General features: G+C 41.2%; 1 long non-coding RNA gene across 1 annotated transcript; it reads left to right on the top strand.

The window, feature by feature from the left end:
* Positions 1 to 7,664: 7,664 nt before the first annotated feature.
* LOC127580933 (uncharacterized) lies at positions 7,665 to 12,182 on the top strand. The gene is made up of 4 exons (XR_007957908.1): positions 7,665 to 8,085; positions 8,818 to 8,973; positions 9,675 to 9,812; positions 10,419 to 12,182. It is a non-coding gene; the product is annotated as an uncharacterized LOC127580933 (long non-coding RNA).
* Positions 12,183 to 22,639: the final 10,457 nt, after the last annotated feature.

Raw genomic sequence — 22,639 nt, 5'->3', positions numbered from 1 at the left:
CAACACCTTCTTCTCCACTGCCATCTGGTTCTTGAACTGACCTGAAATACCCTAACACCATTTTGGACTATATAAACTTGAACTTGGTTTTTCACCTCTCTGCAGTGGGAAATGGGTCCTTCCTATTTAGTCTGTCTAGACCCCTCATACTTTTATATGCTTCAAATTAAGTCTCCCTTCAGCCTCCTCTATTCCAAAGGAAAGAACTCCAGCCTATTCAATCTTCCTTCTTTGCTACAATTTTCCAGTCCTAGAATCATCTTTGTAAATCTCCTCCAAGCCCTCTCCAATGCAATCACATCTTTTCTGTAATGTGGGAACAGAAGTGCATGCAATAATAACATACTGAGATTATTCTGCCCTCATTCACACACTGCCAACTATTTGACATATAATGCCATTTAAAGGAGTGGATTATGTTAAAACTGACCAAACCATATTCAAAAGAGGTAACAGAATAATTGAAGATTTCACTTTGGTTCAGATCTTCCCCTCAAAGCATCCTTTTTATTACCCGTGATTCAGTACATTTTCTGATCAAATCACAAACCAATCAATTCATAAGTAATAAACCTAATCAGATTTTCCTTCAGAGCCTGTTGTGTTAATATACACTTCAACAAAGTCATACAGTGGAATTCAATGTAATTATCATTTGGTACTCTCACTTGCAAAATCCAAATCAATTAGTCAATAACTCTGCCCAAGAAAGCCTTGTTAAAACAAAGACATTTAAAAACAATGTTCATAAAATGGACAGAATTTGGAATGAACCAATGCATAGCTCAGCAGTGGAGAGTGAAAGGAATTATCCACCTGAGACCTCTTTGGTGGAAGTAAATGAGTTGAAATGAATTTAAATGAAGCTTCCTGCTGCCTTCTACAAAAAAGACAGCATGAATTGAAATGAAAACTATTAACTCTAATGTATTTGTGGTTATCCTTGGATCTTGCTGGGAGTGTTGGTAAGTTCTCATCACAATAATATCCACAGAACATCAGGAACTTCTAAACTAGGATGTATACTTTAAAGTAGTCTATTAGCATAGCACAACATTTGGTGCTACCTTTATGAGATATATATATCACACTGTTCTCCCTCCTTGGAAAAAAATTAACAATCCTAGCCCACATAGTCCTTCACACATGTCTATCAACACCTTTGTTCTCTGTATACTAATAACCAAATATCAGTGTCATGTAAATGCAATAAACATAGACAGTAATTACAGATTCAGTCTGTTGACAAGCTTCCTTAGTTATTTTGACCTTCTCAGTTATGCACCTGTCTTTGATGTTGTATTAGCTTTTGAAGAACTTGCAACCTCTGGACTTAACCTACTGTTGTTCCTTGACTCTTCAGTAGTAGTTCATCCTATGTTGTAATCAGGAATAGATTCATCATCACACATCACTTCAGTGTGCCAGTTGCTGTGATCATTTGATGAACATGGAGATTTTTGCCATTATTTCCAATGCATAATAAATAACTTTACATTCTACAAACCTGAATTATTTCACTGAGATCCATTGCTGAGGCTCATATACGTTCTGGTGCCTCTTCCACTCAAATTAAATTGTTTGTCTTTTCCTTGAGTCATTGCCTTTTACTTCAATTGACACCTGTCTAATTCGCCCCTCTGTTGTATCAAGTTCAATTGCATACATCAATCAAGGATGCAGTATCAGCTCTGCCAAAGCAAAACAACTTGTAGAGCATGGAGTCATACCTTATTTAAGCAAAAGACTAGTCAATTAATAATGCATAGTGAAGGTAGAATAGCCTTGAGATACAGTACTTGCATTTTTGAGGCTTCTTTTAACACATATACAGATCTCACTGTTACCTCGTGGAAGATGGATGAAACAGCAGCATCAATCAACTTTAGATGCTATTTTACTGTGGGGGAAAAACAATCTCGAGTGAAAGTGAGATGAAAGATAATCCATTGTTGGATACTAATATTGTTGTTAGTCATTTCTTGGAAAGATCCACTTCAGCTTCTCAACAGTAACATTTGCAGTCAGGTGAATACCTCCTAATCTGACTTCAATCTATTTTAAGTCTGTGTCAATGGGAACAAGGGAGTTGTTGTTTCCCTTTTTACAAAAGTTCATATGAGATTGTTGGAATAGTTAAGTCAGCCACTTCCATGGTCGCAATAATGTCTTGAGGGTTATTGCTTTGCAATTCTGGCAATCTGTGAACATTGATATGACCTTTTCCAAATCTTTAACAATATTTAATAATACACAAAATTCCTGGTAATGGCTTTCACATTGTCAATGCCAGTATGTTCCATGTGAAGCTCATCTAAAATCTGCTTTGTGATAACATTTAAAATAACTGCTTGAAATCCCTGTCTCAAACAACCATGGTCTTTGGGTATTCAGATCCACAGTTCTAGAATTGGTAAATTTGTTTACTATTGTCACATGTAGCGAGGTATAGTGAAAAACTTTGTTTTGCATGCCATCCATACTGAACATTTCATCACACCAGTGCATTGAGATAGTACAAGGGAAAAACAATAACAGAATGCAAAATAAAGCATTACAGCTACAGAGAAAGTGCAGGCAGACAATAAGATGCAAGACCATGACAAGATAGATTGTGAGATCAAGAGTCCATCTTATTGTACAAGAGGTCCATTGAATAGTCTTATAACAGCGGGATAGAAACTGTCCTTGAGCCTGGCGGTATGTGCTTTCAGGCTTTTGTATCTTCTGCTTGATGGGAGCGGGGAGAAGATAGAATATCCAGGGTGGGTGGGATCCTTGATTATGTTGGCTGCTTTACCAAGGCAGTGAAAATTGTAGACAGAGTCCGTGGAGGGGAGGTTGGTTTCTGTGATGTGCTGAGCTGTGTCCACAACTCTCTGCAGTTTCTTGTGGTCACGGGCAGAGCAGTTGCCATGCCAGATGGTGTTGCATTTGGACAGGAATGGCTATAGGCTTTAATTTTGGCAACTAATTTGTTTAATTTGCTTCAACCTCTGAGGGAGTATTTGTAGACTTCAAGATTCCTTGGTGTTGTGTTGCCTTGAATATTCTCTGTGTCAGTGAGTAGAAAATCCTCATCTGCAGGACGCAGTGTGAAAGCTGTGTTTTCATTATCTGTATCAGATGATTCATGTGAGGATCTGTGCAGAGTATCAGCACTTACAATTTTGCATTGGCGAATGATGCTTTATTTTATAATCATGCTGTGAGAGCAAAATTGCCAAATGTGCATCCCAGAAGTTGCCATTGTTGGAATTGCTGCTTTAGGACTGAGGATCATCAATACCAGTTTGTGATCAGCTACAAGAACAATGGGTTTTCCATGCAAGAACTGAATGAATTTCTTTGCACTGAAGATAATTGCCAGCCCTCTTCCTCAATTTGCATGCAGATATTGTTTGCTATTGTTCTTGACCAGCATTCATAATGTAGCTTGTGACAGTGCCTACAATAGAACAAGAAGCATCGCATTTCAGCTTTAGGTTTCTGTTCATATCGTAGTGTAAGTGTAGAAATTTACTGCTGAAACTGTGCTTGTGTTGATCAAATGTTTTCAGTTATCCAGTTTCATTTCTTGTTCTTCTTAAGGAAATAGTGCTTACACCATTGTACTATCATTAAGTTAGGCAGATGCTGAAATAATATTGCATCACTTGCAGAAAGGTATCAAGATTGTTACATTGTCTGGATGTCTAGCGTTTGAGATGGCATCATCCTCGTCTTTATCAGGTTTCACCATGTTAGGGACTGCCTTCAGACCGAGGGACACCACACCCGGCTGTAGACCTTTGCAATTTTACATTGTCACGATGGAGTCACTTCAGTACTCCCTTCAAATAGTGTAGATTATCCTTTGCACAAGCTGTGGCAATAAGAAAACCATCTTGGCTGCACAGATAATTGTCAATATCCTGCAAATGTTTGTCCACGGTGGATTGGATGATACCTGGTGGGGATTTGACTCCAAGAAGAAATTTAGTTGCAGATATGGGTGGGGAAACAGTTGCAGATATAGCCGGAGAAATGGCATGTGGCGTTTAATCCTGGCAAACGTGAGGTGTTGCACTTTGGGAGATCAAATGTAAAGGGAAAGTATACAGCTAATGGCAGGACCCTTAACAGTGTTGATGTACAGAAGGATCTTGGGGTCCAAGTCCATAGGTTCATAGAAGTGGCTGCACAAGTGGATAGGATAGTAAAGAAGGTGTATGCCATGCTTGCCTTTATTCGTTGAGGCATTGAGTTCAAAAGTCAGGAAGTTATGTTGCAGCTTAGGCCGTATCTGAAGTATTGCATTCAATTCTTGTCACCCCATTATAGGAAGGATGTGGAGGCTATGCAGAGGGTTCAGAAGAGGTTTACTAAGATGCTGCCTGGATCAGAGGGAAGGCGCTACAAGGGAAGTTGGATAAACTTGTTTTTTTTCTCTGGAGCGGCAAAGGCTGAGGAGAGACCTAATAGAAGTTTATAAAATTATGAGAGGCATAGATAGCGTAGACAGCTGGTATCTTTTTCCTTGGGCCAAAATGTCTAATACTAGAGCGCATGCATTTAAGGTGAGAGGGGGAAAGTTCAAAGGAGATGTGCGAGGCAAGTTTTTTTGCACAGAGAATTGTAGGTGCCTGGAATGCGTGGCCAGGGGTGGTGGTGGAGGCAGATATGATAGAGGTGTTTAAGAAGCTCTTAGATAGGCACATAAATATACAGAGGATGGAGGAATATGGACCATGTGCAGATAGAAGGGATTAGGTGTCATTAGTCTGAGTAGTTTGTCACAACATCATGGGCTGTCCTTGTCCTTGTCCAGGTCCATCGAAGCACAGGTCTGAGACAGATCTAGTTTTGATTTCAATGAAAGTCTTGAATCCTGCAACTGTGTGTATAGATGTGGGAAGTTGGCAAAGGACATTTGTTCATGATTGACTGATTTAAATTTGCCTTGTCGTCATGTATTATAACTTTTTAACGTGCCTTAGGTATGTCTGTTGACCACTTTGACCAAAACACCATTTCTTTTCAATTTCTCAAACTCTTCTCTCACTCTCATCTTTGAGGAATAAGAAACTGACCTTGTGGTTTGCAGTAAACTGATTTGACACCAGTTTTAATCTGTGTATGTGCTTTGTACCTGCTTATCCTTTTGAAGATGTAATTGTATTAGGACAACCACGTCCCTAAACATGACTTTGGTGCATTAGTGTGAATGCTGAATATGTTCCTCCAATTGACTTTCAAAAAGCCAATCTTTGCCCAACATAGTTTGCCACAGGTATTGGTAACTCAAGACTCTGACTATTGTGGCATACTGTTTATTGCATCTGCCTGACTCTTCCAAAATTTGCCCTGAATAAGTCTTGACACTGACCGTTCTCTTCGATAAGGGTAGCTGACTGAATTGCCTTTGCATAATGCAGTAATTTATAGTGTGCCAAATTGCATCACTAAAGATTGGTATTAGTTTGGACAACAACCTTAAAGTTCTGTTATGTCACACTCTGGTTGCTTGTATCTTATATGTTATGTAAAGTGAATTTTGTCATCTGTAGCAGGCAATATTGGGCAGATTCCCTCTTGGTAACTTCTAATGAGAAAACTATTCACCTTCTGCCAGTACTCTAATATAAATAAAATTTTATAAACATTATTTATACAGCACAGTAACAGGTCCTTCTGGCCCAATGAGCCCATGCTGCCCAATTACACCCATGTTAATCTATTAATTCGTACGTCTTTGGAATGTGGGAGGAAACCGGAGCACCCGGAGAAAACACACGCAGACTCACGGGGAGAACGTACAAACTCCTTACAGACAGCAGCGGGAAATGAACCCCGATCACTGGGGTTGTAATAGCGTTACGTTAACCGTGACACTACCATGTTCGCCTTTGCTTTTGGTTTAGATTTATAAACTGCTGCTATGTATCCTTTCTTCTGGCATGTGTGGCACTCATTTCCTTTAAAAGAGCAATTGTGTGTGTGTGTGTGTGTGTGTGTGTGTGTGTGTGTGTGTGTGTGTGTTGGTGGGGTGGTGGTGGAGCAAGCCAGGTGACTACTGTTGCAATGGTTACACAGTTTCAAGCCACTGAGGGTCACAAGATGTGGTCCTTGTTTCTGTACCAAATCTTTGGAAGTCATATTTTGGCTGCGGGCTAATATTACATTTATGATAGGCAAAGGAGGCTTCCCATGGTGTTTTTATTTACCATTTCCGTGGAAATCTTAATCTACAAATCAGGGCTTTTTGTGCCTAACAGCTTAGACTCAATAGTTTCATCCCTTAGACCCACACGTAAATCTGGCTTTAAGTGCATGATCTAAAATCTCTTGAAAGTTGCCTTGCCTTGATAGGTCTTTGATCTCAACACTGTGAGTGCTTGTTGTTCCCCCCCATTTTCTGGTAATATGTGCCAGATGCCTAGCTCTATCTTGTTTCAAATGCCTGTGGGTTGAAATATTCTTTTAACCTCTATTTTATCTCTGCAAATAGAATATGTTTGGCTTTCTGCAGAGCCACTAAGTTCTTTCTGTATTTATTCATTTTTCACAGTCCGGGAATCATTGGTAAAGCAGCATTTATTGCCCATCCCCAATTGTTCTTGAGGGTGTGATGATGAGTGACTGGCTTGTAGGTGAAGTTACTCCCACAATCCCAGATGTAGACCCATTAATGCTGAATGAACAAAGATATATTTCCAAGTTCAATGCAGCATGATTTGGAGGGAAACATGCAGGTGTTCTCATGAACCTAAAGTCCCTGTTCTTCTTGGTGGTCCCAGCAGGTTTGGGAGGGGCTATTGAAATAGCCTAGGGAAGCTTGTAACTTTAAAGAGGGCAAACATTTTGGGGTATCTGGAGGTGAAAGTGACTGACCTTGAATCAAAGAGCCCTTGGAAGGCATCAAAGGGAAACCACTCCAATGACAAGACTCATACCTCACACAAAGGAAGATTTTTGTCTGGTTTGTTGAAAGCCAATAAATTCATCCCAAAGTGTTCCTCAGGGCAGTGTCCTCAGCCCAACAATCTTCAGCTGCTTTATCAATTACCTTCACCACAGTCACCCAGCCTCTAATGCTATTGTAACTACAGTATTTTTATGACTGGTTGAGTTAAGTTTCTGGTGAATGGTGACCCCCAGGATGTTGATGGTGGGGGAACTGATGATTGTAATGCCATTGAATGTCAGGAGTTTGTAGTTAGACTCTCTCCTGGAGATGGTCATTGTCAAGCACTTAGTGGTGCATATGTTACTTGCTTGAATGTTATCCTGCTCTTGTTGCATGCACACATGGACTGGTAAATTTGCTTAGGAGCTGCAAACATGGAATTGAACATTGTGCAAACATGGAATTGAACATTGTGCTATCATCAGCAAACATCACCACTTCTGACCTTGTGATGGAAGGAGGGAATTGTTTAATTTTTATTTCATAAACAACATTATAAAACATGCACACATTCTTAAAGATAATTAAATATAGCTAAATTAACTGAATAAGATCATATGAAAAGGTCTATGTTCTCTTGGCAGCATTTTCTCCCATTGCTTTTGATGGGGCTGCTGTACTTACTATTGCAAGGTCAGAGGGCAGATTTCCCAGCCTGAAAGCAGGAAGTTCTAAAAAAATATCTGAGCACTGCTCCATGTGAAGTGCAGCAACATAGGCTATGTGACCCAGGACCAGCCAAAGGCTGCTCTTCAGTCTGTGTTCAGGAGTCACAGGGATCTGCTTGCTTAAGTGCTTAACAGCCAACAGACTTGAACAGATTTGCTTGCTTTTAAGCCAAAGATCCGCAGCATTACTTCAGGTCACTGACCTCCTGTCAGAAATGGAAAATGTTTTAGATTAACAGATATGCTGAGAAAGGAGGAAATAACTATAGAAAGATCCTTTTGTTAAAGCTACTAATGCCAGTTTGACTTGCAACAAAACAGAAGTACCTTTTTTTTCAGAGCAATGGAAAGCCCCATAATACCCTTACTGCAATGACCTGAATGAGACTCCAGCTTTTCTCAACTTGCTGCTTTGGATCATTAGACAATTTACACAAGGGTGGGAATCCTCTAGAATACAAATTGAAGGTAAGTGATCTTCAATGTAGTTAATGAGCAAAAAACTATTATGCTGTCCATCATCATTTTTAATGGTGTAGGAATTTTTCCACAACTATCGAAAGTCATATTAGATTTTCACTGTGAACAGAAGACAACTTCATTATGTCAGGAATACCTTCCATATACTTTACAGGAGAGACGGCTTGAGTTCACTTTCATTTTAAATGCAGACACTGTATCAGAGTTCACCACAGCTATGTGTAATTGATTACTGTGCTGCTATGTACTTTAACCCTTACAGCCTAGGTTAATTTATTTTACGAAACAAGAGATGTATAATGTCAAGCCTTACATTTAATGCTGTTGAAATGAAGACAAATTGAACCCTGTGTTTTTTGGATTTCAGTGGATAAGGTAGAATATCAGATCCTTGCTAATGATTTTAATAGATATGCAAATAAACACATAATGTCACTCTTTTTAATGAACTATATTATATATTTTGTTTTTTTTTAATGTAATACAAGCTCCCTCCAGCTAAATATCTTTACTCATTACTGGTCAGGGCAAAGGTTGTAAGAATTGGATTGAATTTGAAATTGCATGCAAGGATATCCTACTACCGTGCATCCAGATTCAATTTAATGCTACATACTTGGTAATTAATGTCATTCACAGTTCATTTGATGGCTTACATAATTACCTCAAAGATGAACTATATGTTTAACGATCTACTATCCTGCTTTGTGTTCTTTTTAGATGTACAAATTATAGCATAGAAGGAGATGACTGAGAGCCTTCTCTCCTGTAACACAAGCCCTTGTCCACAGCCTGTTATAGAGTCATAGAATCATACAGCGTGGAAACAGGCCCTTCAGCCCAACTGGTCCATGTCGAGCAACATGCCAAATCCAAGTGAGTCCCATTTGCCAGTGTTTGGCCTGTAACCTTCTAAACCTTTCCAATCCATGTACCTGTCCAACTGTCTTTTAAAAGTTGTTATTCTACCTGCCTCAACCACTTCCTCTGGCAGCTGATTCCACATAAACGCCACCCTTTGTGTAAAACAATAATGTTGCCCCTCAAGTTCCTCTTAAATCTTTCCCCTCTCACCTTAAATCTATGCCCTGTAGTTCTTGGTACCTCAACTCTGGGGGGGGGGGGGGGGGGGGGGGGGGGGAGGGGGAGGGAAAGACTGAGGGCATTCACCCTGTCTATGCCCCTCATGACTTTATACACCTCTATAAGATCATCTCTCAGTCTCCTATGCTCTAAGGAATAAAGTTTGAGCCTGTCCAACCTCTCCTATAACTCAGTCCCTCAAGTCCTGGCAGCATCCCTGTAAATCTTTTCTGCACTCTTTCCAGTTTAATAACATCTTTCCTATAACAGGGTGACCAAAATTGAACACAATATTTCAAGAGTGGCCTCACCAATATCCTGTACAACTGAACCATGATCTCCCAACTTTTATACTCAATGCCCTTATATTTCTCCTTTTTGAAAACTTATCCAGTTCTCTTTTTAAATTCTTAGTTCCTATTTCAATAGCAGTTTAGAGTAAAGGACTGAACAGTTTAGCTGATTTTTCAAGAAAATTAACTCTACCTTTTCAGGTCAGAGCAGGAGGAGTGAGATGGAAAGTTAGACCTGCTTCACAAAGGTGGTCAAGGGAGGAAAATGAAGAGGGCTTTCAGTAGGACAGCCTATTACCAAAGTATCTGCTGGGAGTAATGCTCTGACCGCCAACCAGGGTGAGTAACCCATCTGATAGCTGAGATTTACCATGACAGTGGCAACAGAGATTTGCCACCTTGCACAGGCATAGCTGCAGACATACACCCAAGCCTCCACTGTGAATTCTGCTTATGGAGGTCCTTGTTACACTCACCTGATCTTAGTGTCTGGATCATTCCAGGTGAAGGCACCTGATATATGGCATGTGCATCAATTTGCAGCTTCCTGCTACATACACAAGAAGAAGGGAAGAAGGGAAAGAAGTTACGAATGGGACCATAGCATAGTTGCAAATAAACATTGCTCAAAGACAATGGCTTTCTTTTTTACAATGACTATCCGGAGGAAATTAATAGCCCCATGTATGACTGGATGTTAAACAAACAATCTGATAGCACAGAAGCAGTGACATCTTCAGCAGAAAGGTAAAGCTGGATGCCATCTGTGTACACGTGGAAGCTGTCACCATACCTGCCGATGACATTTAGATTAGGAAGAGAATAATGTCAAAGACAGATCCGGGGGATGCCATATGAGAATCCGAAAAGAAATACCTGTTGGCCATAATAAGATAAGTAATACTGGAACCAAGTAACTAACAGTATTTTTGGATCTTATTCCAGTAACATCTCTTCACTATCAACCAAGCTGCTGCTCAGTAATGGAATAGTGTTCTTGGAGCATGATGTGGACTAAGCTGTTGGATGCTTGGATCTAGAAGGAGGGAACTGATTTGTGCAATATTGCTATGGATGCAGAATGACAATGAAAAATCTAACAAGAACCACAAATCCTTATCCTTCTCACTTCAGAACTGGACAATTGATGGCCTAGGATGCTGTCAAACCTGTTTGATAGAATACCTCACCTCTTGTTCAAACTTGTTTTGAAAAAGAAGGGAAAAACAAATAAGTAGCTTGCTCAGTGAATGGAAAGCAGATAAGATGCTTATTTTCCAGGCTGGTTATTATCAGTGTGCATCTGTCACTCATTTTCAGCCACCTTGACTTGTGGTAGCTGAGACAGCTATTAGTATGCTTCTGAAAACCAGTGTGCCTCAAATCAAAAGCAATTGCCCATTTTACATGAATGCTTAAAAGCATAGCATTAGAACCATTCATAAGTGTTACACTTATGTGCAATAATCATGAATTACAACATTTAACTTGAGCATTTATTTACTTACCTTGAAAAGCTTAAAGAGATTTGTCTTAAGTAAGTAGTTTCCCTTAAACCAAACCTTTGAACTTAACCTGAATCCATCCAATTGGGGAAAACTAGCTAAGGTTCACACTACAATACAATCCAGAACTCTTTTAAAAATTTGACAAATAAAATTCTGACAAATAAAATAATAGAAATACAATAACCACCATGACTACAACGACTATATATGGTCAATAATGTGTTTTCACCTTATCAACCAACCAGTTCAGGTTGCTGTCACTCATTCTGAGCAGTTATAATCCAAAACTGCTCCTAGGTCTTCTTGTGGTTGCCCAGCCAAGGGTCAATCTCCTTCATTGAAAGTCGGCTGCATTCCACCATTGACAGTGCAGATATTAGGCAGCACTGTGACGTTCATAAGGACAGTCAAACTCACATAGACAAGTATAATCAGATGCCATCAGCAAGAATGCATCTCACAATCAGCATGGTGAACCAAAATTGATCAAAAATTGTACAGAATTCCCAAGCCAAGTTGCTATCGGGAACCCAATGCCAGTGCTGAACTTAATTGTAAGCTGGAAAGGAAATCCTGGAATATTTGTTTACATAAGCACAACCTTTTCTTCCAGACCCACGCTTTGAGACAATGCCATTAAAAGTTATAAGTCACAGTGTGAATGACAAGATGGCTCCAGTGTAGTTGGGTCAGTCCTCAAGAGGCTTTGAAAGTTCAACGTAAGGGGAAAACATTCACTAATGACCTTTTTGGAATGCAGATAAACTCAAACCTTTTTTCTCCATCAAAGCATCTTTTTATGTTAATGCTTGGACACCCAACATTTCTACATCAAAGAATTCAAGGTCTTGTAGCAGGCAAACAGGATGGAAATGGTATGGCCTAAGGGGAAGGTTGATATCACAGCTTGGTATGGTAACTGCTTTGACCAAGACTGCAAGAAATTGCAGAGAGTTGTGGACAGAGTTCAGTCCATCACAAAATCCAGCCTCCCTTCCACGGACTCTGTCAACACCGCTTGCTGCCTCGGAAAAGCAGCCAGCATAATCAAAGACCCCTCCCAACCTGGATGTTTTCTATTCTCCCCCCTTCCACTGGGCAGAAGATACAAAAGCTTGAAAATGTGCACCACCAAGCTTAAGGACAGCTTATACTCTGCTGTTATAAGACTCTTCAATGGACCTCTTGTATGCTATGAACTCTTAACCTCATAATCTATCTTGTCATGACCCTTGCACCTTATTGTCTACCTTCTCTGTAACTGTAACTATATATTCTGGATTCTGTTATTGCTTTTCCCTTGTTCTACCTCAATATACTTATGTTTTGAAACAATCTGTATGGATGGCTTGCAAAACTAAGTTTTTCTCTGTATCTCAGTACATGTGATGATAATAAACCAATTTCAATTCCAGGTTGTGCTGGAACAACTGGAACAACAATCAAATTTTATGGGTGGGAGTTTTTTTTATTATAAAGTAAGCAGGGCTTGGGGAAGACTTGGACAACTTGCTGGAAGCGGGACCCAGAACCTTCCAATATTCTAAGTGATTGCCAGAGTGAGTTCTATCCAAAATCATGCAGAGTTAAAGAGTGAGTAATATTTAAAACTAAAGAATGGCTTGCAAGGTAGCTATGGATAGAATTAACCACCTGTACAGAATTAGAGAGAGGTGCATGTGAATTATATGCATGAGCTACAATTAAAGGTTCAAACTATGTAAGGTACAGAATATAGAGGTCATATCAGTGTATAAGAGTTTGCAGCATTTCAGTGATTTCATATAACATTACTTGTAGCATTCGTTCTTGTGTATTTTATACTATTTGATTTGTGGCACTTTTAAAAGAGTTCTGGATTGTGCTGCTATGTAAACCTGAACTAGTTTTCCTCACCTGGATGGATTCAGGTTAAACTTAGAAGTTAGGTTCAAGGTATACTATTTGCATAAGGCATTAGGGGATTCAAAGTGTGATTATTTCTGTACATTTAATTCTAGACTCTGGAATTATTTAATTTATACATTAAAGTTGGAATGTGTATTTTGTATTAGATGCTATATCTGCTTTGAGGAAAGAGAAGGTGTGCTTGTCAACGGCAAGGACTGTGGGACTGCTGGTGAATCGTGAACTAGGATTGAGGTTACCAATATTGTTAGTGAATTATTTGGTCATGTAAGCATAGGCATAAAGGGTTACCTAGGTTTCAATGACCATTCCTCCTTCTCCTCTTCTGATTTCTCATCAGCTCTTCTGAGTCATGCTTGCTCCTTTTGCCTGATAGGAGGTAGCAAGACCAGTTCTCTCATAATGGCAGGGTTGTACATTATGCACCATATCAATACAAAATTTGAGATTTAGCTCAGCTGAGTGCTTGCAGTAAGGCTGCCTCAGAAAGGGACAGGCAGCAGTAGCATTGTTGGAGAATAATAATGGTTTGCTCATTAAGATTCCCTGAGGCAGCATGTCTGTTGTTGACTAAAGATAAGATAAGATCCTTATTAGTCACATGTACATCGAAACACACAGCGAAATACATCTTTTGCGTAGTGATTTTTAGGGGGCAGCTCGTAAGTGTCGCCACGCTTCCAGCGCCAACATAGCATGCCCATAACTTCCTAACCTGTACATCTTTGGAATGTGGGAGGAAACCAGAGCGCCCGGAGGAAACCCACACAGACACGGGGAGAATGTACAAACTCCTTACAGACAGTGGCCGGATTTGAACCCAGGTCGCTGGTGCTGTAAAGCATTATGCTAACTACTATGCTACCATGCCTGCCTCAAACAGAGGACTGTTGCAGAATTAATGAATCAGGACACTAGACACTGAGTGATATGATGTGCTGTGTTTTGTCATTACACTAGTTGCACATTGAGGAATTTCTACCCCACTTTGCAGGTAAATGTCCAAGTTCACATGAATTGTATGCAAGTCAACCACATCCCACTCCTTTGGCAAGTCTGCAATCATTGCAAATCCTAGTGTTCACTCTGCCTGCTTGCCTTCGGCAAAAGGAAATGAGATGAGGTTTTCTCTGCACACTCAGCATTAATGTGCACTCTTATGTAAGCTATCAGATGTTGCTTATGTATCTAGTAATAACCTGGAAGGAGTCAGATGCATAAAGTGCATCACCACACAGTCACCTTCAAGAAAGGAAATGTGTTCCTTGCCTTGCTCTGATTTTAATGTGCAGGCTGCACCAACTGACAGATTTTGGTTACAACCTCCTTAGTGAAAGATAGACATTTCAAACATTAATTGCCTCTGAAATTCAAGTAAGAGAATTGTTCCCCAAGCATCTCAATAGTTAGGACTTCACTTGGTCACTTTCCTCCTCACCTTCTCTATTCTGGCACCATTTTCTGCTCTGCATGCGCTCCAAACATTCCTTGGGTCATGATCCAGGACAAGAAGCCATCCTCGGCTGCAAGTAACTAGCATCTGTTGAAACCTATAAATCAAGACCCTTAGACCTTATTTTGTACATTGTTGGAGCTTCTAGCAAAAAATATGGAAAATAACCCAATATATTTATAGAATTATAATGATAGACAGGAGAAATAATTCATGAATTAACCTATAAGTAATTCATGTTCCTTTTAAGTAGGCTGGATGGGTTGGGAAAGGAAAAGCTTTCTTCAGGCTGTTGAATTTATAATCACCTGTGAGAAGTTAAGACATGATGTAAAGTAAAACATGCAGTGTTAAAATGACATTCCTGCTGTCAAAACAGGATTGACATTATGATCTGAATGCTGCTGGCAGTCAGTATGTGTGTGAAACATCCAATTAATGATGACTGTCTCTGGTGTACTTTCCATCCAAGGAGTGTTCATGCCACAGACACAGTTTCATAAGTTAATAAGGCTTGTTACACAACAAAAATCATCACAGTAGAACTTAATTTCACCCCACTGGGGACAGAGGTACTTCAGCCAAAATCAGACGTGATGGCTGATGCTCACGCATAACAATTAAGGATAGAGTAAACTGAAGCAGCTCAAGTTTGGTTCAGGAAGCCAGATATGTAATCACAGGGTGCTTTGGATCTGAGATTGTAAGTTTAATTGTATCCATATTCAATCAGCTAATAGATTGCTGCCAGAGTTAATTTCATGCTTATGAGTTTTTTTTATGAGCTTTGGCACAGAGCAGGAAAATGAAAAGAAACACCCCTGATAACTAATTAGGCCAAAATAAGAAAATAATGAACAAATTAGATAGCCACACATGCTAAAGGAACAGAGGATTTTGGAAGAAACTCAACTAATGATACTGTGATAATACTTCCCTGAGAAACTAGAAGGTCAATTCGCTTTAAGAGGCCTTGAATGTGTAATACCAGATAGATTTTAGTATAATTCAGGGAAACCACTTTCTCTTGGGCTTTAATATTAAACTACAGTACTCTGTAATGCAAGGCAGTTCAAGGTAGGTGCACAGATCTGCAGATACTAATTAACTGTTTCCATTGCTTGTGATATTGTAAGTAAAAGAATGTACCCCTCCTGTACTCTTCCAAGAATCACTTGGCCATTGTGGTCAAGTGATTATACTTAAAGACGTTTTTTGGATTTGGTCATGTGTCATGAGTGGATTTATCAGAAGATAAAGAATCAATATAAAATTAGCTCTTGAAATGGCTCTTATCAACATCACTGATAACGTTCTTTGTGTGAAAAAGGTAGTATGTACCTCTGCATACTCCCTAGCTCTATTTTTGTTTATCCAATACATCTAGAGGATCACCAGCAATATTTTTTCTTTCTGCACCTGTGTCTTGCCATCTAGGGAGTTATCCTTGCCTCTAACTATTTCACTGGTGCCTCGCAATGACATCTTCTGAAAGCCCAACATCAGTTCTACGTATTCGCTGGTGACATCCAACTCCACCTCTCCAGCATCTATGTTGTTATCACTGTTTATCTAACATTAAATGCTGCTTAGACATGGACATGGAGAGGATGGTTCCATTAGTAGGAGAATCTAAGATCCAAGGGCACGGCGTCAGAATAAGGGAGCATCCCTTTAAAATTGAGATGAGGAGGAATTTCTTCACAGAGGGTAGTGAATCTGTGAAATTCGTTGTCACAGAAGGCTGTGGAGACCAAGTCATTGGATGTATTTAAGGCAGAGTTTGATAGGTTCTTGATTGGTAAGGGGGTAAAGAGGTACAGAGAGATGGTGGGAGAATGGGGTTGAAAAACATCAGCCATGATTGAATGGCGGAGCAGACTCAGTGGGCCAAATGGCCTAATTCTGCTCCCATATCTTATGATCTACTTGAGCAAAATTCTTTTCTGACTAAGTATTTGGAAGAGCAAACCTTATTGACGTTGGTCCCTACCACAATCTGTATTCCCTGGCCAGCAACTGCAATCCTCCCTCTGATAACTGTTTGAGTTTGACCAAGATTATTTGTGACCCTGGTGTCATATATGACCTGCAAGGTAAGTTTAAAACAGGCATCTGCACCATCAATTTAACTGCCTACCTCAGTTGCATCACCAGACTCTGTCCCTGCTTCAGCCCATCTGCTGCTGAAGCACTTGCTCCTTTGCGAGAATAGACTGTTGCAACATACAACTGGCTGATCCATTTAAAATTCTCTGTAAACTTAATTTATTCAAAACTCTGCTGTCTGGTTTCTAGCACACTGTTGATCAACTGATAAAGAAGGTGTATGGCATGTATAGCTTTATTAGTTGAGGCATTGAGTTCAAGAGTCAGGAAATAATGTTGCAACTATATAAAACTCTGGTTAGGCCACATCTGGAGTATTGCATTCAGTTCTGGTCACCCCATTATTGGAAGGAGGTGGAGGCTTTGGAAGTGGTGCAGAAATTTACCAGAATGTTGCCTGGATTAAAGGGCAGGTGCTATAATGAGAGGTTGGATAAACGAGGGGTGTTTTCACTGGAGTGGTGGAGGCTGAGGGGGGAACCTGATATTATGAGAAGCATAGATACAGTGTCTTTTTCCCAAGGCAAAATGTCTCGTACTAGAGGGCGTGCATGTAAGGTGAAAGGGGGAAAGTTCAAGGGAGATGTGCAGGGCAAGTTTTTGTATGCAGAGGGTGGTGGGTGCCTGGAATGCACTGCTGGGGATGGTGGTGGAGGCAGATACGAGAGAGATGCTTAAGAGGCTCTTAGGCACATGAATATGCAGAGAATGGAGAGATATGGACCATGAGCAGGCAGAAGGGATTAGTTAAATCATTAGTTTAAATAGTTCGGCACAATATTTTGATCTGAAGGGCCTGTTCCTGTGTTGTACTCTTCTATGTTCTATCGCCCAGTGCTTGCCTGCTATCTCTATTTTAAAATCTCTCATCCTTGTCTTCAAATCCCTTCCTTATCTCTATGAAGTCATCCATCCCTTTTAAAATCATTAAAGAATAGTCTTTAATTTGAACATTTTTTTTATAATTTGGCAGGTCCAAGGTGATTTTGAATGTTTGCAGATATTAAGGATATTATATAACAGTGACAGCTATGACAGCTGGTGAGTTTGAGAGTGGTTGAAGGAAACAGAACGGACTAGTGACTAGCAGCCAGTTATATCCGAAAGACCTGCCCAGATGTTTCTATTTTCCCTCAGGATGGCAAAAGAATGAGGAAGTCCAATGTTGACAAGCCTGACTGAAGGTAGTGGCTGCAGTAAATGCCAGTACATCGAGCATCTAAATGCAGTGTGGAGAAAAGCATTCCAGGATGATTAAGACGATGAATTCATGCCTATTGTTTGTCTGTCAAACATTACAGTAGCAACTTTCACTGGGAGATAAAATGGCTGGATGAAATTACAGAGAAAAGGAAGGGCAACACAATGGAGAGATTTGAAGACAAGGGTGACACAGTAATATCCTGATAAGAAGGTTTTTGCTAGGAAAAACTAGGGGGAAAGAAAAAGAATTAGTTCAGATAGAGGACATGGTGGTGTGCTGCAGCTGCTTGATGTGGGAGCTAGTGGACCTTGCTGTGGTCCACAATGGCCACATCTGCAGTAAGTGCTTGAGGCTGGAGGAACTTTGGGTCAGAATTGATGAGCTGGAGTTGCAGCTTCAAACACTGCGAAGCATCTGGGGGGGGGGGGGGGGAAGAGTTAGGTAGATACTGTACATCAGGAGACAGTCACCTCCCCTTAGAGTAGGTACTTCTGGAGTCCAGGAAGTAGATAGAAGGGTGACTGTTAGGGGAGGGAAAAGGAAAAAGAAAATGAACAGGCAGATAGAGCAGAGGACCCCGGAGGCCGTTCCCCTCAGTAACAGCTTTTCCGCTTTAGAATCTGTTGAGGGAGATGACCTGCCAGGGCCTAGCAGCAGTAGCCAGGTCTATGGCACTGGGACCAGACCTGCTGCTCAGAAGGGAAGGGAGGAGAAGAGGAAGGCAGTAGTGATAGGGGACTCGATAGTCAGGGAATCAGATAGGAGGTTCTGTGGCAGTGAGCATGAATCCCGGATGGTATGTTGCCTCCCAGGTGCCAGGGTCCGGGATGTCACTGATCGGGTCCACAGGATTCTAGAGCGGGAGGGAGAACAACCAGAAGTCATGGTTCATTTTGGTACCAACGACATAGGTAGGAAGAGGGATGAGGTCCTGAAAAGTGAGTTTAGGGAGCTAGGCAGAAGGCTGAAGAACAGGACCTCGAGGGTAGCGATCTTGGGATTGCTGCCAGTGCCACACGATAGTAAAGGTAGGAATAGGAGGAGATGGCAAATAAATGTGTGGCTGAGAAGTTGGTGCAGGAGGGAGGGTTTTAGATTTTTGGATCATTGGGATCTCTTCTGGGGAAGGTGGAACCTGTACAGAGAGGATGGGTTACACCCGAACCTGAGGGGGGCCAATATCCTTGCAGCCAAGTTTGCTAAGGTGGTTCAGGAGGGTATAAACTAGATTGTGAGGGGGAAGGGAACCAGAGGAGTAGGTCAGAGGAAGAAGGGGATGGGGAAAAGTCAGATCTGACAGGCAGAGAGACTTTGAGGAAGGAGAAGCAGAATACAGGCTATAAAAGTAGTAAGCTGGATGGGCTAAAGTGCATTTACTTAAATGCGAGAAGCATCAGGAATAAGGGAGATGAACTGAGAGCTTTGATAAGTACATGGTACTAGGATATTGTGACTATTACAGAGACATGGCTGACATCAGGGCAGGAATGGATATTGAATATTCCTGGTTTTCAGTGTTTTAAAAAGGATGGGGGGGGGAGAAGAGGAGGAGGGGTGGCGATACTGGTCAGGGACACTGTTACAGCTGCAGAAAGGGTAGATAATGTAGAAGGATCCTCTCTAGAGTCAATATGGGTGGAAGTTAGGAAGAAGAAAGGAGCAGTTACCCTCCTGGGAGTATTCTGTAGGCCCCCCGGTAGCAGTAGGATACTGAGGAGTAGACTGGGAGGCAGTTTTTGGAAAGATGCAAAAATAACAGGGTTATTATAATAGGAGACATCAAATTTCCAAATATTGATTGGCACCTACTTGGTGCCAAAGGTTTAGATGGGGCGCAGTTTGTTAAGTGTGTCCAGGACGGATTCCTGAAACAGTATGTTGACAGGCCGACTAGAGGGAGTGCCATGTTAGATCTAGTTTTAGGTAGTGAACTGGGACAGGTGACAGATCTCTCTGTGGGTGAGCATTTGGGGGACAGTGACCATTGCTCCATAACCTTTAGAATTGTCATGGACAGGGATAGGAGCAAAGAGGACGGGAAGATATTTAATTGGGGAAAGGCGAATTATGAGGCTATAAGGCGAGAACTTGAGAGTGTAAATTGAAATGACATTTTTGAAGGGGAATGTACTATGGAGATGTGGTCGATGTTCAAGGATCTCTTGCAGATGTTAGGGATAAATTTGTCCCGGTGAGGCAGAGAAGGAATGGCAGGGTGAATGAACTGTGGGTGACGAGAGAGATGGAATAACTAGTTAGGGAGAAGAAGGCAGCATACATAAGGTGTAAGCAGCAAGGATCAGACAGGGCTTGTGAGGAATATAGAGTAGCTAGGAAGGAACTTAAGAAAGGGCTGAGGAGAGTGAGAAGGGGACATGAAAAGGCTTTGGCGAGTAGGGTTAAGGAGAATTCCAAGGCTTTTTTCTCGTACATAAAGAGCAGAAGAATGTCCGATTAAAGACAAAGTGGGAGGATGTGCCTGGAAGCTGTGGAAATGGGTGAGGTTCTCAATGAATACTTCTCTTCAGTATTCACCAAGGACAGGGGTCTTCATGATGCTGAGGACAGTGTTGGTAAGGGTAATGTTCTGGAGTATGTAGATATAGAGAGAGAGGATGTGTTGGAGTTGTTAGAAAATATTAGGACAGATAAGTCCCCAGGGCCTGATGGAATATTCCCCAGGCTGCTTCGTGAGGCGAGGGAGGAGATTGCTGAACCATTGGTTAGGATCTTTGAGTCCTCGTTGTCCACAGGGATGGTACCGGAGGATTGGAGGGTGACAAATGTTGTCCCCTTATTCAAAAAAGGTAGTAGGGATTGTCCAGGGAATTACAGACCAGTCAGCCTTACATCTGTGGTGGGTAAACTGTTAGAAAGGATTCTAAGAGATAGGTTCTATGAGCATTTAGAGAATCATGGACTGATTAGGGACAGCCAGCATGGTTTTGTGAAGGGAAGATCTTGCCTCACAAGCTTGATAAGTTCTTTGAGGAGTTGTCCAGGAAGACTGATGAGGGTAGTGCAGTGGATGTGGTCTACATGGATTTTAGTAAGGCGTTTGATAAGGTTCCGCATGGTAGGCTTCTTCAGAAGGTCAGAGGCCAAGGCATCCAGGGAGGCTTGGCAGTGTGGATTCAGAATTGGCTTGCCTGTAGAAAGCAGAGGGCTGTGGTGGAGGGAGTGCATTGGGATTGGAGGGCTGTGACTAGCGGTGTCCCACAGGGATCAGTTCTGGGACCTCTACGTTTTGTGATATTTATTAATAACTTAGATGAGGGGGTGGAAGGCTGGGTTAGCAAGTTTGCAGATGAGACAAAGGTTGGTGGTGTTGTGGATAGTGTGGAGGGATATTGATAGGATGTAGAGCTGGGCTGACAAGTGGTAGATGGAGTTCAATCCGGAGAAGTGTGAGGTGGTACACTTTGGAAGGACAAGCTCCAAGGAGGAGTACAAGATAAATGGCAGGATTCTGGGTAGTGTAGAGGAGCAGAGGGATCTGGGGGTTCATATCCAGAGAACACTGAAAGTTGCCTCACAGGTGGATAGGGTAGTTAAGAAAGCTTATGGGATGTTAGCTTTCATAAGTCGTGGGATCGAGTTTAAGAGCCGCAAAGTGATGATGCAGCTTTACAAAACTCAGTTTAGGCCACACCTAGAAAACTGTGTGCAGTTCTGGTCGCCTCATTATAGGAAAGATGTGGAGGCATTGGAAAGGGTGCAGAGGAGATTTACCAGGATGCTGCCTGGATTAGAGAGTATGGATTATGAGGACAGACTAAAGGAACTAGGGCTTTACTCATTGGAGGGAAGGAGGATGAGGGGAGACATGATAGAGGTATACAAGATATTAAGAGGAATAGATAGAGTGGACAGCCAGCGCCTCTTTCCCAGGGCACCAATGCTCAAAACAAGAGGACATGGCTTTAAGGTAGTGGGTGGGAAGTTCAAGGGAGATGTCAGAGGGAGGTTTTTCACCTAAAGAGTGGTTGGTGCATCGAATGCGCTGCCTGGGGTGGTGGTGGAGGCTGATACATTGGTCAAGTTCAAGAGATTGTTAGATAAGCATATGGAGGAATTTAAGATAGAGGGATATGTGGGAGGAAGGAGTTAAGTAGTCTTGGGTGTGGTTTGAAGTTTGGCACAACATGGTGGGCCGAAGGGCCTGTATTGTGCTGTATTGTTCTATAGTTATGGATCACTCTTTGAACAAAAGGATTATAGAAAAATTCTGAGAATTGTAATAATCCTTGAAACTGTTTGAATTGGATTGTGCTGAAGGAAGCCCTTCATAATCTAATGAATGGAATTATATGTAAACATACTTCTACCGCTCTTGATCATGCACTTTATCGAGAAATATACTTCATTTTACTTCTCTACTGATCTAACAGGTTGTTGCTGTGTGGTCATATGTAGAGGTAACAGGGGGTTAGCAGCTGCCAACCCCAGAATGTGAATCCATGGTAAAGTGATATAAACTGGAAATATCTTTGCTACTGCCATGGAAGTGGGCCTTCATGTACAAAATCCTCTTCTGATGATCAGACGCAAACTGAGCATTAATTAAACAATTCATTTGCAAAGTGTCACTATAGATTCAAATGTGTACAGCTAGATGCGTCCACTCAGTGGCACTCAAATCTTTGAGGGGTTCTCCAATCTGGAAAAAAACCATGTATGCAGTTCCCTATCTCTTTGACTATTGGGAAAATGATAAGGCTATTAAATTGAGTACAGAATGGACCAGTCTCTGTTTTATAGCAAAGAGCTACAAGTTGATTGATGTTGCTATAGACTCCCTAGAATCTGAGGCAGGTCTTTTGAGAAAAGCTGGTGCCTGTATGGTTGCTGGCACCACAAAACTTCCACTAAAATTTGTGTGTAAATAAATTTTACAGCAAATTGCCACAATAGCCAATGGCTGGCTCCATGGTGTTTTATTACCTGAAAGAAAGGGGAAAAAAATAGAAATTTAATTTACTCC

This window comes from Pristis pectinata, chromosome 20 (assembly GCF_009764475.1).
Source record: "Pristis pectinata isolate sPriPec2 chromosome 20, sPriPec2.1.pri, whole genome shotgun sequence".
Taxonomy (NCBI): domain Eukaryota; kingdom Metazoa; phylum Chordata; class Chondrichthyes; order Rhinopristiformes; family Pristidae; genus Pristis; species Pristis pectinata.
This window is presented reverse-complemented; position numbering and strand designations above follow the sequence as displayed.